Consider the following 18,191-nt stretch of genomic DNA (forward strand, 5'->3'; position numbering starts at 1 on the left):
TACAGTCCTGTACTTCCATATGAATACCTGCTTCATTTCTATGTGTTTCTGTAGTTTTGAATAACAAGGCCACTGATATATTTTTTTTTATTTTGCCCAGAAAAGTGGGTAACATTCTAGAAACTGAACTATTTGAGTAATGGTAAAAAAAAAAGCATGGAATTTGACATTCAGACTACTCATTCTTTTAAAAGAACTTGCTTTTCTTGTTTTATTTACTGTTCAGATCACTACTGGAATGCTTTATTTAGTATTCTGCATTTAAATTTAATATTTACTGATTGTTATATCAAGAGACATTGGCCAGTATTCATAGTCAAAGTCACTGCAGCCTAACTTATCCTGTACTGATGTGATGAACTGTACTGTTGTGCTATATACTCAGATATAGCCATTCAAATTCTCTAAAGGGCAACATCTTATTACCTAGAAAATTGCATGACTATGGGTGATCCAGAAATGTCTAGAGATGTGTGTATATATGGTATACATACAATATGGAAGAAAGGTCCTCTGTGGTTGGCAACAGCTGTTCAGGAGTCAGACATGACTTAATGGCACTGAATGGATGAATCACTCTAGTGTGCAGTTGGAACAGTTATGAAGTGGTGCATCTATAGCCCATGCTGTAGTGTGGGAACCAAGAGGGACACACACACAGGCACTGACTCCTGTTCCAGCAGAAATGTCTAGAGATGTGTGTATATATGGTATACATACAATATGGAAGAAAGGTCTTCTGTGGTTGGCAACAGCTGTTCAGGAGTCAGACATGACTTAATGGCACTGAATGGATGAATCACTCTAGTGTGCAGTTGGAACAGTTATGAAGTGGTGCATCTATCACCCATGCTGTAGTGTGGGAACCAAGAGGCTCACATACACAGGCACTGACTCCTGTTCCAGCAGACCCACACATTTCACACACACACACACACACACACACACACACACACACACACACACACACACACACACACGCACACACACGCACACACACACACACACACACACACACACACACACACACACACACACACACACACACACACATGCACACACAGCATCACTCACAATAGCCATTTGAACACACTATCTGGTAGACCCACTCACACACTGTCCTAGTGTTCATTCAAACACAGTGGCACACTGCCATACCAAGCATACACTGTTATGCATACCCAACATTACTTACCAGCACTGGCTATCTGTGTAGGGCAAAGCAATTTTGATTCCCCTCCTACAGAATCATTCCATCAGAAGGCACAAGAAAGCAGTGCACAGTTAATGCATTTGGAACACTGTCCTACCCTATAAATCCTACACTAGTAACTGGTTGGTGCACTAGGAAGACAATTTGCATCACCGCTTCCTACTAAGTGGCACTATGAACCTCATTGTGTATAAAGTTTAACAGGAGTTCTAGGCACTGCATGGGTTCTGTGAATCAGAATGGTCATGCAAAGTACTCATGCAAGTCTTACATATTTTGCAAATGTCTGTGAGTACTGATCATTGCAGATGTATTACTGAAATAATCACTGTGATGACAGGAAACAAATTAATAATCAATGCCATAGTCCACAGAATTTTAGCTAATGAAAATAGAATGTAATTATTTTGATACCTGTTAATTAGTAGCATTCATGAAAATGTGATCTTTGGTATAGAAAAGCACTGCTTAAATGAGTAAAGAAACTAAAAGTATTTGTTCTCACAACTAATGTAGAAAAGTAAACATTTGCAGAATGTACAGGAATCATTCTATTCTGAGTTTCAGTGGCACTGTTGAGTAACAAAAGGAAATGAAGTAATGAATGTGCTCTAGATGTAAGGTTGTTGCATCTGGCAGTTAGTGCAGTCCCTGAACTGTTTCCTGTTGTCAGGGGTATAGAGCGTGACTCCATCCACTTCCATTTGTCTAGTGTAAGCAAGTCATTTACCTACAGGGTGCTCTTTTGTTATGCCTGAAAGAAGTGCCCATAAAAATAGTAGCACATGCAACACCTGGACATTACTGATGCTCCTAACTTCCTATTTTTTATTACTTCTTAATTTTGAGCAAGTCTAAGATGATGGTGGTGATTTGCTACCTTGGATGATTCTGGTTTGATTTCTTTATCTCATGCATTACATATTTTTTTTTCAGATGGTGTGCATTTCATGTAGATTTTAGATGGACTGTTGTTTCATGTAAGAATGATGTCTTAAACTATGGACCAACCGAGTCTCTTATATAAATTTAGCAATCAGTCTTAGCCCTGTTACCCTGAAGACTAGTGTATCATTGGATACATTGTTAGTTCTGTTTGTTACATTCAGCAGTTTTGAAATCTGAAGTAGTTATTTTTTCCTGTGCTTGCTCAGTGATAACTTTTTACCTTATATTTTTATCTCTTGCAATTAAAGAGATTGGTCACCATGCTTATTATAAAGTGAATTTGGAGTCCTGTGTTGTGGGGTTTATTTACCTTCTGTGATTACTCTCACTGTGATTTGTTCTGTTTTATTTTTTTGTAAATTTCTTCACCCAGGCTGTGCCTGCAGATGGTCTGTTGTGATCAGTGCACTATCTCTGTAAACAAACTAAATTAAATAAATAAGGTTGGTAGAGGTAGTTTTATCCTAAAAGTTTAGATGTAGATAGTGTTTAACAGTTTGTATATGAGTAGAAGTGGCACACATTTATATCTTTTGGTTGCCATTTTGTTTTTCAGGTGATTCAGTTATTGTCCAAATGACAGCTACAATTATTATTTTTACTGACACTGGATAAAAAATATGAGCCAAGCTTTTCTTGGCTTTATATTTACTTCCTCATTCAGAGTCAGAAGAGCATCTTTGTGTGTGGCCTCTGTTCCAATGGCATCATTTGGGTTAGAGGAATTCATAAACCTAGTGGCTTGGATTGAGCCCGTTGGCTGTGCTGTTCACTGTTTGCTTCAGGATTCCCTTCTACCAATATACCATATTTCTGACATTTTGGAGACTTTACATGACTTTATTTTATATCCTGTCCATTTCATCCTTTTAGATCATATCCAGTATGTGATCTGAAAGTTGGACATGTTGATTGTTAAATATTCTTACATTTAACATTTGTAATTTGTCTTTGTAATGTATGATTTGTATCTACTTGGAAATGTTAGCTTTGTATTTGAATGCATTTTTGCTGTTCGGATATGTGCAGGGTATATATTCTATAGCCACTTTCTCTCTCTATCCCTTTCTGTCATTGAAGTTTTATAATGCTTAGTGATAAGCACTCAGACAATCAGCTGAGCTGAACAGAGTGCACAGCAAGGGCAGTGCATGTCACAATATAACTAGCAAATGAACATGGACTATGTAAATTAATTGGCTTTATAGTAATTGGTAGTCTTTGTTTTTATATGAATGGTAACTGTTTCTAACAGGAGTCAGGTGGCAGTGAAGGCATATCGATGGTTCTGTTAGAAGCTGGAAGAGTGCATAACTGTGACAAGGCCATACAGTACAGTGAAATGTTTAAGAAACATAGTGTATGTGTGTGCATGTGCTGGAAGGGCTGATGATGTTTGCTGTTGGATGAATGCAAAATTCTGCAATTATGCAAACACATGTACTAATATACCTTTTAACTGTTCCCCGTTTTGTAGAAAGTTCCTGATTTTACCTCCTAGTTTTCCCTTGGTCGTCATAAAATTTTGATTTTTCTGGTAACTGACTGGGGATTATATTCAGTAAGTAATGCCACAGATTGGAGTTTTATGCTGCTGTAGTTTAGAAAAATGTATGTTGTCCAAAAATTATTGTTCTATTAACTTCTTTTAACACAAGGAGTGTTTGATTTTTTTTTTTTTTTTTTTTTTTGTGGACATTACCTTTAATGACATATTCCTGAAAGACTTTTTTTCATTAATTATTAGGGATGAAGGTGGGATTTGTCCCTGTAAAGAAAGCTTATTCTGTTGTTTGCTGAGAGTTGCTTTCAGTGATATGTCCATGGTCTTGTCTGCAGCAAACTGATATTCACTTTATAATCATGTAAAATAACTTTTTAAGTGAATTAGATTAATATTTAAAATATCCAAGAACACTGATGGACCCAAGGAAGGCACAACTCTCCAGGTTAAACATTTAATTTATTGCAGGTCAAAAGCGCTTTTGCAGCTACTGCAGCTTCATCAGATAACAAACACATTAAACCAGAGCTAGCTTTTAAGTAAAAAGTGAAACGGAGTTAGATCATATGACCACAAAATTTAAAGAAATACAGCCAAACTGCATGTTCTTCAAACAGCTTATAAAAACAGATACATATAAATATAAAAAGTATATAAAAACATATATACAAAACTTGAATGACATGCTGTTTTGTATATATATATATATATATATATATATATATATATATATATATATATATATATAGTTTGCATATTTTTATATACTTTTTATGCTGTATTTATATGTATGTGTTTTTATATGCTCTGTGAATGACATACATTTTAGCTGTATTTCTTTAAATTTTGTGGTCACGTGATTTAACACTGTTTCATTTCTCTGTTTAAAAGCCAGTTTTGGTTCATTGTGTTTGTTATCTAATGAAGCAGCAGTAGCTGTGAAAGCACTAATGATCTACAATAAATTAAGTTTTTAACCTGATGAGTCATGCCTTCCTTGGGTCCATCAGTGTTCCTGGATTATTTGCTTTTTATTTTTGTTGGACTCTGCCGCTCTGGGAAGTTGGTGGTAGTTTTTCTTTGAATATTTAAAATATGTCAGTAATTTTGAGCATCTTTCCCTCCCCCATTATTTTTGGCTTTGTCTGGAATTTTTGAGTAAAGAAGTTGAAAGGCATGTCCACAGATTTGCCTAAACACACACACACACACACACACACACACACACACACACACACACACACACACACACACACACACACACACACACACACACGTATGCATTCACCAGAGAGTATGTATGTGTGTTCTTATGCAGTAACTGGTAATGAGCTGAATATTTTGCATGTTTTCATTAACACAAACACACTCTCACACAGGCACTCACTTCAATGAGTATACATGCATGTGTGTGTGTGTGTGTGTGTGTCTGTGTGTGTGTGTGAATGTTTCCTTATATTAGTACTGTTGCACTATGTACTGTGCACACTGCAGAGTGAGCTAGTACGACTAAGCTATTTAAATAAAATATCAGCAGTCACTTCCCATAAATGGCTCTCTACTATATTCTTTCATTCTATTTAATGTTAGGTCAAGTTATTGCTGGGTATATGTAAGTACATACACCACATCTGTGTGTTATTTATATGACTTACTATATCTGCATGTGTGATGCATGCACACATGTTATTGATAGTGTTGCACTGGTGACTACTTTGTAATGTTGTGCAATGGTGTCTGTTCATTTAGTAAGGCAGCACAATCACTGACATTAGGCAGCCACTATGTTGGTCTACAGACATAAGCCCCTGACTATGGACAAGCCAACCGGGGATCAATTAATGACTCAAGCAACTGATGAAGGGGCAGGAAGGATGAGTATAAAATGTTGTAAAGGAACCAGCAACTGCAACATTTGCTGCTAAATGATTGCTACTAGAGGGGGTCAAAACTGGCCTCTACTGCAGAATATTGACTAGGATGCACTGGGTGAGCTGGATGAGCTTTAAGCTGATGTGGGGTGAGATGATCAAAGTATCATGAGGCCTTCTGTAGGAAGAGAAGTGAAGAGCAGTGTGCAGGAACAGCAGAGATCCAAGGATCTGGGTAATATTACCCAGCGGGTGAGAAATGGGCTTATCTGGACTGGAGTGAAAGAATTCTAACTGGTTTGTGCTAAGTGCAGACATGGCCTTGGGCAGGATACATATCCATACAATCAGAATTAACCAGTGTTTTGTCTATTTTTTGCCATTGTGTTTTTCATGTGTGAGTACAGACTATCATAATAAACTGCTGCATCAAAGAAGGAGGGATATGACTTCAGTTATTCTATGTGGCAAACTTTAAAAAGAATAAACTAGACAACTATGTCTGTGAGTAGTTCCTTTTTATTTTGACCGAAGAAACCATGGAAGGAACAGAATATAGAAGGTAAGCATAGTGCTTCTCGGGAAGAAAAAAAATAACACTAGATGTTAAGAAAACTAAAGACTAATTCCAGGCAAATTGTTCATTTACTATGCCATAAAACATACTTGGCCTATCTCCAAATGAGGGGCAGGACAGCAGGCTTGAATATGGGAAGGAACGGGAGAGTATTATTTTTGGGACATGTGAGGAGAATAATAATTCTTTCATGTGGGAATGTGGGAAAGGGTTTGGGTAAAGTTGGTTAGAGGAAAAAAAATATATATATATATATGTGTGTGTGTGTTTGTGTGCATGTGTGTATATATATATATATATATATATATATATATATATATATATATATAGAGAGAGAGAGAGAGAGAGAGGGAGAAAGCTTTACTATTGGAAATGAAGATTAGGGATAGGGAATGGAGAAACTACAGAAAAGGGGATATAAATATATACATGGTTAGGGGTAACCTCTGTAAAAGGGGTGAATGGGGTAACACACATATGGCTTTACTGTACAAGCTGAAGATGAGGGCTATGGAAATGGGGAACTACAAGCAAAGGAATAAACATATATAAATGTTTAAGAGTGTATCCTTACATTTGTAATGGTAAAATAGTGAGTAAACATTAATTGGGACCCAGTAAATGCAAACATAATAACAATTGCAATGTAAAGTTTTGTGAGATCAATTAAATGAAAATGATAGGGGGAAAAAGAAAGAAAAACAGCCTAACATATATTTATAAATTAATTGTGATATATTCATTTTACATGACTTTTTTAAGAATGTTGTGTCAGCTAAATGGAATTTCCACTTCAGACTGCCAGATAATGTTTTAATGTAGTGCAGAAGTGCTAACAAGGTATGTTGTCCATTAAAATGCATTGTCTTGGGTAGGGTGGGAGCAAGTTACATTCTTGTAGTGTGCACAGAAATTGGAGGGTCTGTATTATTTCATAGAATGGCTATTCAGCGAGTAGCCATTCATTGAACACCATTTTTCAAACAACTATTTAACGAAGCCGCTCTTCATCAAATGGCGAATTTTACCTAGGGCAAACCAGCAGTTGGCAACCATCTGGGATTTACCCTTTTTCCCACTGTAGTGCAATCTTGGCTTTGATATATTTAGTTAAGGAGATGTGGGGGGTGTGGGGTGCAGCCCCCAACTTGTCAGGTTTTAAATTTTATTTTTTTTGCAGTTGCTCAGTTGACCAATCGCTTGTTTGCACTACTTAAAATTTGCCGTTCGATTAAGCGCAGCTTCACTAAATAAGTGTTTCACAAATGGCTCTTCACTGAATAGCCATTCAATGAAGTGATATAGACCAGAAACTGGTATAATACTTCAAAAGTCCTGGCTGTGTCCTTGCATGTGTGTATTTTGTTATCATAGGATTAAAACTTATTACTACAGTTGTTAAAAAAGTATGTTTTCTGTATTATTACCACAAACAAGCATCATGCTTGAAAGCAATATACTGTGTAATGGACACTATTCCAACTGTGGCTGAGTACAGGAAGCACTCTTTTCAGCTAAATCTGTTGGTAATTCTCATTTCCAAAGCGGATTACATTAAGTAAGGGGGTACAGAAGCTGAACCTACCTGCATGAGTGGGGTATATAAGGGGGTTTTGTCCACTACTTGAAAACAGAATTCCATGTCAAATTCATTTTGTCAGCTTCATAAGGAATTTAGTCTCACTACTATCAAGAGTGTCGTAAAAAATAATGCGTTTAAAGGAACATGTGGAATAACCCGCCAGGTTAACAAATGCAAAATCATTACAGCTATGTATCATACAACTTGATTTCTTAGCATAAAAAAATCTGGACAAATCCAAAAATAATAGGGGGACAAAGGCCCAGAAAAAAGGAACAAATTTTAAATATTGCTCTTATAAACTTAGAAAGCTGCTAGAATGAAAAGTTGTTGTGTTACTATACATTTTCTAAAGGATATGAAGACTGAAACTGACATGATTGTCATTATTTAGTGAATTTAGTCCTGAATGATTTGCCAGAATAATACCAATTTTATGAGGAAGAGACCAACAATATGAGGTAAAAATCTAGACATTTCAGAAGTATGCTATGTTTCACATCAAAATATGTCGGTGTCTTTCATGTTCACTCTCACAGTGATACCATTATTTCAGAAATCAGAATGAATTTTATAATAAGCAAGATTATTCCAAAGTTCAGAGTATATCTCTGCTTCCAGGTACTTTTAACGACTAACTGCAGATATTTATGTGCATGTTTTACTACTAGCCTGGTGGCCTGGTGGTCTGGTATAGATCAATAACTCACTGCAGCATTTCCATGAAAAGATGAATTTGCTACCTATAATATAAATCTCATCTACTGTGATAGAGGTAGATGAACTAGACTGGATATGGAAAGGCATTAAAGTTTAACTTTTTTCACTCAGAACTTAATGATACATTTTCTGGAATTTGCCTTTTCCTCTTTAAAGCTTGAAAAATGCATCACATTGAAAAAAAACCCTGCAAAATGAATTAGTTCATCCTTTTGTGACTGACCCAAGAAGACAAGTAAGTTGGGTGGCTTATTATTCCTGAATATTTGTGGAAGAACAGGTTGACCATATTTGAAGTGTGATATATATTTGGTGCCTATTTTATGGGCTTTATGCTACGTGGTGATCAGTCTGGGCATCTGTGACAAAATTAAACACTTGACTAGTTGCCCTTTCTGGCAATGATTGTAATCTTTTTTATTAAACTAGCAAAGTGTATCAACACACTGCATGTTTCTTAAGTTTTTGTTGCATGCAGATGTAATCACTCTGCCTCCACCACCTTAAATGTGTCATTATTCTCTTACTTTGTCAGTCTTATGTCTACTGACACTTTTTTGTAAAGACTTTCCTTTCCTCATCACTGAAATAATGAACATTTTGCTCCTTGTGTCATTTATAATGAAGTTATCTGTTCTTCATCCCAGTTTGCGTAAACTGATGATACTTGATTTGTAGGTCTGAATACATTATGGGATAATGCAGCCCCAAAACAAAAAGATACTCTGCTTAGGACTCAACAGATGCTCTTCTGAATGTTTAGCAGTTTGTTTGACTGTGATTTTCATGTTTTACAGTGAGCCCATACTTTCTTCTTGGAAGCCTGTCAAGGTCCCAGTTGACAGCAGGACAGATTCTGATACCACAGACCCTTTATTGGTGTCTAAAGAAAAGCAAAAGTGCTGGTAACTTAAAGGCAGATATAACTTTTTATGTTCTTACTTATCACTGTTGCAGTGTGCTTTATAACTTTGTATGTCCTTACTTATCACTGTTGTAGTGTGCTTTATAACTTTATATGTCCTTCCTTATCACCCTTGCAGTGTGCTTTATAACTGTATATGTCCTTACTTATCACTGTTGTAGTGTGCTTTATAACTGTATATGTCCTTACTTATCACTGTTGTAGTGTGCTTTACAACTTTATATGTCCTTCCTTATCACCCTTGCAGTGTGCTTTATAACTGTATATGTCCTTACTTATCACTGTTGTAGTGTGCTTTATAACTTTATATGTCCTTCCTTATCACCCTTGCAGTGTGCTTTATAACTGTATATGTCCTTACTTATCACTGTTGTAGTGTGCTTTATAACTTTATATGTCCTTCCTTATCACCCTTGCAGTGTGCTTTATAACTGTATATGTCCTTACTTATCACTGTTGTAGTGTGCTTTATAACTTTATATGTCCTTCCTTATCATCCTTGCAGTGTGCTTTATAACTGTATATGTCCTTACTTATCACTGTTGTAGTGTGCTTTATAACTTTATATGTCCTTCCTTATCACCCTTGCAGTGTGCTTTATAACTGTATATGTCCTTACTTATCACTGTTGTAGTGTGCTTTATAACTTTATATGTCCTTCCTTATCACCCTTGCAGTGTGCTTTATAACTGTATATGTCCTTACTTATCACTGTTGTAGTGTGCTTTATAACTTTATATGTCCTTCCTTATCACCCTTGCAGTGTGCTTTATAACTGTATATGTCCTTACTTATCACTGTTGTAGTGTGCTTTATAACTGTATATGTCCTTACTTATCACCCTTGCAGTGTGCTTTATAACTGTATATGTCCTTACTTATCACCCTTGCAGTGTGCTTTATAACTTTATATGTCCTTCCTTATCACCCTTGCAGTGTGCTTTATAACTGTATATGTCCTTACTTATCACCCTTGCAGTGTGCTTTACAACTTTATATGTCCTTCCTTATCACTCTTGCAGTGTGCTTTATAACTTTATATGTCCTTCCTTATCACCCTTGCAGTGTGCTTTATAACTTTATATGTCCTTCCTTATCACTCTTGCAGTGTGCTTTATAACTTTATATGTCCTTCCTTATCACCCTTGCAGTGTGCTTTATAACTGTATATGTCCTTCCTTATCACCCTTGCAGTGTGCTTTATAACTTTATATGTCCTTCCTTATCACTCTTGCAGTGTGCTTTATAACTTTATATGTCCTTCCTTATCACCCTTGTAGTGTGCTTTATAACTTTATATGTCCTTCCTTATCACCCTTGCAGTGTGCTTTATAACTTTATATGTCCTTCCTTATCACCCTTGCAGTGTGCTTTATAACTGTATATGTCCTTCCTTATCACCCTTGCAGTGTGCTTTACAACTTTATATGTCCTTCCTTATCACCCTTGCAGTGTGCTTTATAACTTTATATGTCCTTCCTTATCACCCTTGTAGTGTGCTTTATAACTGTATATGTCCTTACTTATCACTGTTGTAGTGTGCTTTATAACTTTATATGTCCTTCCTTATCACCCTTGCAGTGTGCTTTATAACTGTATATGTCCTTACTTATCACTGTTGTAGTGTGCTTTATAACTTTATATGTCCTTCCTTATCACCCTTGCAGTGTGCTTTATAACTGTATATGTCCTTACTTATCACTGTTGTAGTGTGCTTTATAACTTTATATGTCCTTCCTTATCACCCTTGCAGTGTGCTTTATAACTGTATATGTCCTTACTTATCACTGTTGCAGTGTGCTTTATAACTTTATATGTCCTTCCTTATCACCCTTGCAGTGTGCTTTATAACTGTATATGTCCTTACTTATCACTGTTGTAGTGTGCTTTATAACTGTATATGTCCTTCCTTATCACCCTTGCAGTGTGCTTTATAACTGTATATGTCCTTCCTTATCACCCTTGCAGTGTGCTTTATAACTGTATATGTCCTTCCTTATCACCCTTGCAGTGTGCTTTATAACTGTATATGTCCTTCCTTTTCACCCTTGCAGTGTGCTTTATAACTGTATATGTCCTTCCTTATCACCCTTGCAGTGTGCTTTATAACTGTATATGTCCTTACTTATCACCCTTGCAGTGTGCTTTATAACTTTATATGTCCTTCCTTATCACCCTTGCAGTGTGCTTTATAACTTTATATATCCTTCCTTATCACCCTTGCAGTGTGCTTTATAACTGTATATGTCCTTACTTGTCACTGTGTCAGTGTGCTTTATAACTGTATATGTACTTACTTGTCACTGTTGCAGTGTGCTTTATAACTGTATATGTCCTTCCTTATCACTCTTGCAGTGTGCTTTATAACTGTATCTGTCCTTACTTATCACTCTTGCAGTGTGCTTTATAACTGTATATGTCCTTCCTTATCACCCTTGCAGTGTGCTTTATAACTTTATATGTCCTTACTTGTCACTGTTGCAGTGTGCTTTATAACTGTATATGTCCTTACTTGTCACTGTCGCAGTGTGCTTTATAACTGTATATGTCCTTCCTTATCACTGTTGCAGTGTGCTTTATAACTGTATATGTCCTTACTTATCACTCTTGCAGTGTGCTTTATAACTATATATGTCCTTACTTATCACTGTTGCAGTGTGCTTTATAACTGTATATGTCCTTCCTAATCACTCTTGCAGTGTGCTTTATAACTGTATATGTCCTTCCTTATCACTCTTGCATTGTGCTTTATAACTGTATATGTCCTTACTTATCACCCTTGCAGTGTGCTTTATAACTGTATATGTCCTTACTTATCACTGTTGCAGTGTGCTTTATAACTGTATATGTCCTTCCTTACCACTCTTGCAGTGTGCTTTATAACTTTATATGTCCTTACTTATCACTGTTGCAGTATGCTTTATAACTTTATATGTCCTTCCTTATCACCCTTGCAGAGTGCTTTATAACTGTATATGTCCTTCCTTATCACTCTTGCAGTGTGCTTTATAACTGTATATGTCCTTCCTTATCACTCTTGCAGTATTCTTTACTCATGAGATATTTTGCCTAGGATAGTCTAATGTCCAGCCAGGATACCAAAGCCTTTACACCTTCCAGTCATTGTATGTTCTATGCACAAGCTGTAAGGTACATATGTGACATACAGAGGCTTAATCCTCAGAACATCCTTGCTGCCAGTCTGAATGCTATCTTCGAATTCGGTCTGTATGCTGTTCACTGAGCTGGTTTATCTACTGAGCTTTCTAAAGATAAGTGCTCAGCTGGACTTCCTTTCTTTCTTTTTTCCTCTTGTAGTTTGTTCTCATGCCATCTAGGAAGGAAAATGTGAGTATAGGTGGCAGATTCCCCCTAAAGATAAATGCAATAAGTGCCTTTTTTGTTTGGGTACTGCACAAGACCATACACAGTGTGAGATTTATCGAGCATTTGTCCCTAAAGCACTTCAGTCATCTGCCATCCCCCTCTATTTTGTTTTTTAGAAAAACAATGTCTGAAGCTTTTCTTCAGGGTACCATGGCCGAATCTAGTTCAGCTATCACTTACGAAAAAAGCTAAAAAGATAAGTACTGATCTTGCCACCATCCAGCCTTCACTGAGCATCTCCCTTGGGTTGGATGAACAACTTGAGGACCATCCGGTGCTGATGCCAGTTCCCAGTTGGAGGCCAGCATGGAGCTTTATACCCACATGTCCACCAATGCTGTGCATATGTCCAGAACAGATGTAGAGGGGGGACCACAGTTTATTATATCTGAGGGCTTATAGGGATTCCCCAAATAGCTAGGGAAGAGGTGCCTGGTACCCTCATTAAATCTAGACAGAGGTCTGAACTTCCTAGATTTGTTAAAGCAGATGTTCCTTTAAAAAAGAAACAGAAAACCAAACATGTGGCTTCTGTGGCTAAGGATTCTCACAAAGAGTGGCAGCACTTTTCTCAGGGGTTATTAATTCTCGTATGGCCCTGAAACTCCCACAGGAGTTGTCTGTCCCTGCTTCTACTCTCTGGCCTTCAACCCCTTCAAAGAGGCCTAGGGATTGAGTCCTCTGATGAAGAGTTGTATTCTGGTGAGGAATCCTTGGCATATTCCTCTCAGGTCCACTTTCCTCTTGTCTTGGGGTCTGATGAAGAAGATTCACTGTCCCTCGATTCTCCTTTTGAAGAATTATCTTTTAGGGATACAGTGGTCTTTATGATGGAACACTTTAACTGGGACTGTTCACATTTTTCTGAGGTTTAAAAAAAATATTATGAATTCTTGAAAATGGACTCTACCACACCTAATGCAGTCCACACTGTTTTAGGTGCCCTTTTGGATATATTTGCAATGGCTTCTCAGGCTCCTGACGTTCAACTTCCAGCCCCTAAGAAACCAGATAGATTTTATAAAGTTTCTGAGGATCACAAGTATTTATATAAAAATCATTCATCTAATCCTGCTGTTGCTTCCATGTCTACAGATAACTCATATTCTGCTACTTTAGCCTTTAATGCCATAACTAGATATGTCCTGGCTCTTCTCTCCCAGCCTGAGGGGTGGGTTGTCTGATATGCATAATTCTGAGTTCTGTTTCTTAAGTGTCTCACCACTCCATTAAATGCAGCTATGATGCTGCTGATGCCTCTTCTAGGGCAGCTGCATTTGGTTCTGTCATGGGGATACACTCTTGTTTGTGTTTCAAATCTCACCTGAGGTTATTAAGGCCAAATGTTTACATTTTCTGTTAGACAGTCAGAATCTCGTTGGTACTGCTGATGCAAAATTGATTAAAACTCTTCAGGATAAGGGTAAGGTTATGCAAGACCTGAAGCAAATCTTTGTTTCCCTGTACCTAAGTTCCAGAGGAACTATCCGTCTAAACCTAATGTCTGTAGACAGCCTAGACAGCATGCTAGGAGCAAGAGGGTTCCTAAGTAGATTTTCCCAAACAACCCCCCCTGAGAGTTCTAGAAGCCATGAGACTTCCTTTCCTCACAAATCTGCCTCTATCTGACAAACAGCCTCCCCTTCCCCTTGGCCAGATTCTTCTGTCCCTCAGGCTAACCCATTCCTTTCCTGTTTGGTAACAGATAACCATAGATGCATGGGTTTTCTCCATAATCCAAATGGTTACGTTTGGCTTGGAAGTCCCTTACTCCATTTTCCAGCCTTCATCAGCCTTTTTCTTGACAGCTTCCTCATTTTCCTTTTGTTCTGTGGGATATGGTGGATCAGTGAACCATCCAGCCTGTTGCCTTGCTTCATTAGGGAACAGGTTTTTATTCCAGAATATTTCTGATTCCCGGGAAGAATGGGTCTTGGAGGCTCATGCTAAACCTGTCCTTTCTCAACACCTTTCTCAGGGTCCCTTCCTTCAGGATATTGTCTCTTTAGACACTTTTCCATCTTCTACTTCCTCAAACTTTTTTGGTATCTCTGGATTTGAAGGACACTTACCTCTATATTCCTAGTCATTCTCTCTGCAAAAATGTTTTATGTTTCTCTGTTTCTTCCTCTTATTATCAGTTCTCTACTTTGCCTTTTGTTTTTTTCTACAGCTCCAAGGGTCTTCAATAAATGTCTGGCCCCTGTTGTAGTCTTCTGTAGACTTCAGAGAATTCAACTATTCCTCTGTTTGGATGACCTTCTAATTCAATCCCCCTTTCAGCATCTCCTGCTTCAAAATCTGCACTTCACTATGCTTCTTCTGCACAGTGTGGAGTTCACCCTCAATCTCAGAAAGTCTGTGCTGATTTCCTCTCAGGAACAGGTGTTTTTAGGTTGCAAGATTCAGACCATTCCAATGTTGGCTTGTCTAGGTCCTCTCTTTGACTGCTTATTTACAGTCTCTTCTTCCTCTTCCTGTCCTTCCAGTAAGGGAATTTCTGTATGTCCTGGAGTACACGACATCCACCATTCCCATGGTTCCTTTCACCATACTTCACATAAGGAAATTTCAATGGTATCTCAAGACTACTTGACTCCAGGAATGCCACCTACTGGAGTATCCAGTTCCTCTGTTATCTTGTCTCTAGCTCCGCTGGTGGATTCATCAGATTTCCCTGAATGCAAGTCTGCCTTTTCAGGTTTTCCTCCCTACACAAGAGCTGTATATGGATGCTTCTGATCATAGTTGGGGGCATCCTCCAACAACCTAAAATCTAGGGTCTTTGGTCCTAGTAACAACTGACAGACCACATCAACATTAAGGAGATGAGGGCTCTGCTTTTAGCCCTCCAGGATTTTTACTCCCTTTGGGTTCTAGGTCCTATAAAGGTTTCTACAGACAATACTACAGTCATGTGATACATCAACAAACAAGAGGGCACAAAATCTTACTTTCTTTGCAGGCTAAGTCTTCAGGCTTGGGATTTTGCAGTCTGTTATCACTTGGATCTTTACGTGGTTTACATCCCTTTATAGCATAGTCTGGTGACAGACTTTTGAGCAGGTCCAGGACAAATCTCACAAATGGATGCTTCACAAGGAGGTGCTTCTGGGCATTGTACATCAGTGGGATACTCCGCAGGTAGATATTTTGCCTTCTCTCCGAAAAGACAACTTTTGCAGTTCTGTTCCTGGGTGCCAAGTCCTCTGGCTTCAAAAGTGGACGCCATGTCTATGTCTTGGAAAGGGGTGTTTCTGTATGCCTATCACCCTCTTAATTTGCTATTACAAGTCATGCACAAGATTATGTGGGAGACACCCACAATCTTGTGACTATTGTGACTAAACTAAAGGGATTTTTTGTTTACCGTCTGTAGCATGACCGGGGCCCTTTTTCTGTGGGGTCCCTATGGTCTTTTTTTATTTGAGTGAGTTGCTCAATTCTGGTTTGGCATATTCATCTGTAAAAGTTCATCTGTCAGTCATTTCTGCCTGCATGTCTCTGAAGGCACCTTTGGCTTAGCTTCTAGGTTTGAAGTCAAACAATTTTTAAAAGGCACACTTCACATCAGTCCTCCAAGAAAGCTTAGTCCTCCTTAGGACATTCATCTTGATCTTGAAAAATTTATTCAGTCCCCTTTTGAGCATGCTTTTTCTATTTCCTTACAACATTATACTTGGAAGACTGTATTGTTGGCAGCTCTTAACTTCTACCAATTGGCTCTCTGAACTTCAAGAACTCATGGCATTTCCTAATGTTTTGCTTTTTCACAAGGACTGGATGTCTCTTCATGCCAGTCCTTCACACAAGGTGGTTAATGATTTTTTCCTTGAATCAGTCTATTCATCTCTCTTCATTTTCCTTTCTCCACAGACTACAAATGAGAGAGTTGTTCACACCATGGATTTACTCAGACAATTCAGATATTACTTAGAAAAGACAAAACATATCAGGAAATCTGAGTAGCTTTGTTTCCTTTAATGACTGGAAATTGTGTTTGGTGGTGTCTAAGCATATCATCTAATCCTAGATTTCTAATGAGATTTCTTTTTGGTTTTCTGTTCTTGACAAGCAGCTTTCCTTTTTTGTTTGTGTTCATTCTACCAGGGCAGTGGGATCTTCTGGTATTTTTTTCTAGGGTCTGAATACTAGATCCATCTTGAAAGCTGCTACTCGGTCTTCTGTTCACTCCTTTACCAAACATTATAAGTTGCATGCCATTTCCAAGGCCAGGGAAAGTTCTGCCAGGGTCATCCTTCATGGGTTTGTGGAGGGCTCTTCTCTGCCTTCCTCCTGCCATACCTTCCAGTAGCTGTTTTACTTTCCCAGGAGTAAACAAAACTGCAATAGTGAAAAAAAGATGTCACTGTCATAAATAAAGCCTCTTCGTGTCAGTCCATAAAAATCCAAAACAAAAATCCACAAATACAGCAGCACGGCTTCAACTAGATAAAATTTTAATATTGACAAAGAACACACAGAGAAAAAAAAAGTAGGTCAGTAAGTGCTTTCACATGGCTCCACCATGCTTCTTCAGACTGTCATAACATCACCCACATTGATCATCTGTTTAAAGAAAAAGCCTTCTACAGGTTCTTTTAATTATTAAATCAATTGTCATAGCAACAACGTCTATCATTTAATGTCCACATCCTGCACTTACAGCCTAACTAAAAAGCTGAGTACTTAAAACTAAAAACATTTCAAATAGTTAGACAATCACACTGTAAAACACTTGTTATATGTATATAACTTACTTATACTATTTTAAATATGCAATCTATATTAAAAACTATATAAAAATATATAAAAAATGCATTTCATTTTAATATATAAGTAATCAACAAATAATTAGTGTATCAGCTTCCTATCTTTAAGAAAAGGTTTTATAGGTGATGTTATGACAGTCTGAGGAAGCATGGTGGATCCATGTGAAAGCACTTACTGACCTACTTTGTTTATTTCTCTGTGTGTTCTTTGTTAATATTAAAGTTTCATCTGGCCAAATCCATGCTGTTGTATTCGTGGATTTTAGTTTTGGAAAACTGCAGTAGTGATGAGGAAGGATATAGTACAGTTGGGGAAGACCTTACCATAACAGTAAATGTCCTACTTCTCACTCTTGCAGTATTCTGTCCCTCTCTCATGTCCCCTATTACCTTCTGCTGTCTTCCTTCTGGCTGAGGGGTCTTTTTTCCATCCTTTTCTCATTCTTCTTCCCTTCCTGGAAGTACATGTTATTGTCATTTCTGAGGTTGTTGTGGTTCTTCTGAGACACTGCATTTCTGAGGAATAGATGTCTACATGTCACATATGTACCTTATGCCTTATAAGTAGGACCTACATCTGACATACAATGCCTGGAAGGTGTAAAGGCTTTGGTATGCTTGTTGGGTGTTAGGCTATCCTTGACAGGATATCCCAACCGTAAAGAATACTGCAACAGTTCAAGTAGGACATCT

At 37.7% G+C, this 18,191-nt stretch overlaps 1 protein-coding gene across 1 annotated transcript in view; it reads right to left on the minus strand.

Annotated features, from left to right (window-relative positions):
- The window catches only part of IGSF21 (immunoglobin superfamily member 21), a gene marked incomplete at its 5' end in the record, with an annotated part of 1,235,684 nt that overhangs the window by 20,404 nt on the left and 1,197,089 nt on the right, over window positions 1-18,191 (minus strand). The window lies entirely within an intron of this gene.

Source organism: Protopterus annectens, chromosome 2.part0 (genome assembly GCF_019279795.1).
Source record: "Protopterus annectens isolate FY-2018-M chromosome 2.part0, PAN1.0, whole genome shotgun sequence".
In the NCBI taxonomy this organism is placed as follows: Eukaryota; Metazoa; Chordata; order Ceratodontiformes; family Protopteridae; genus Protopterus; species Protopterus annectens.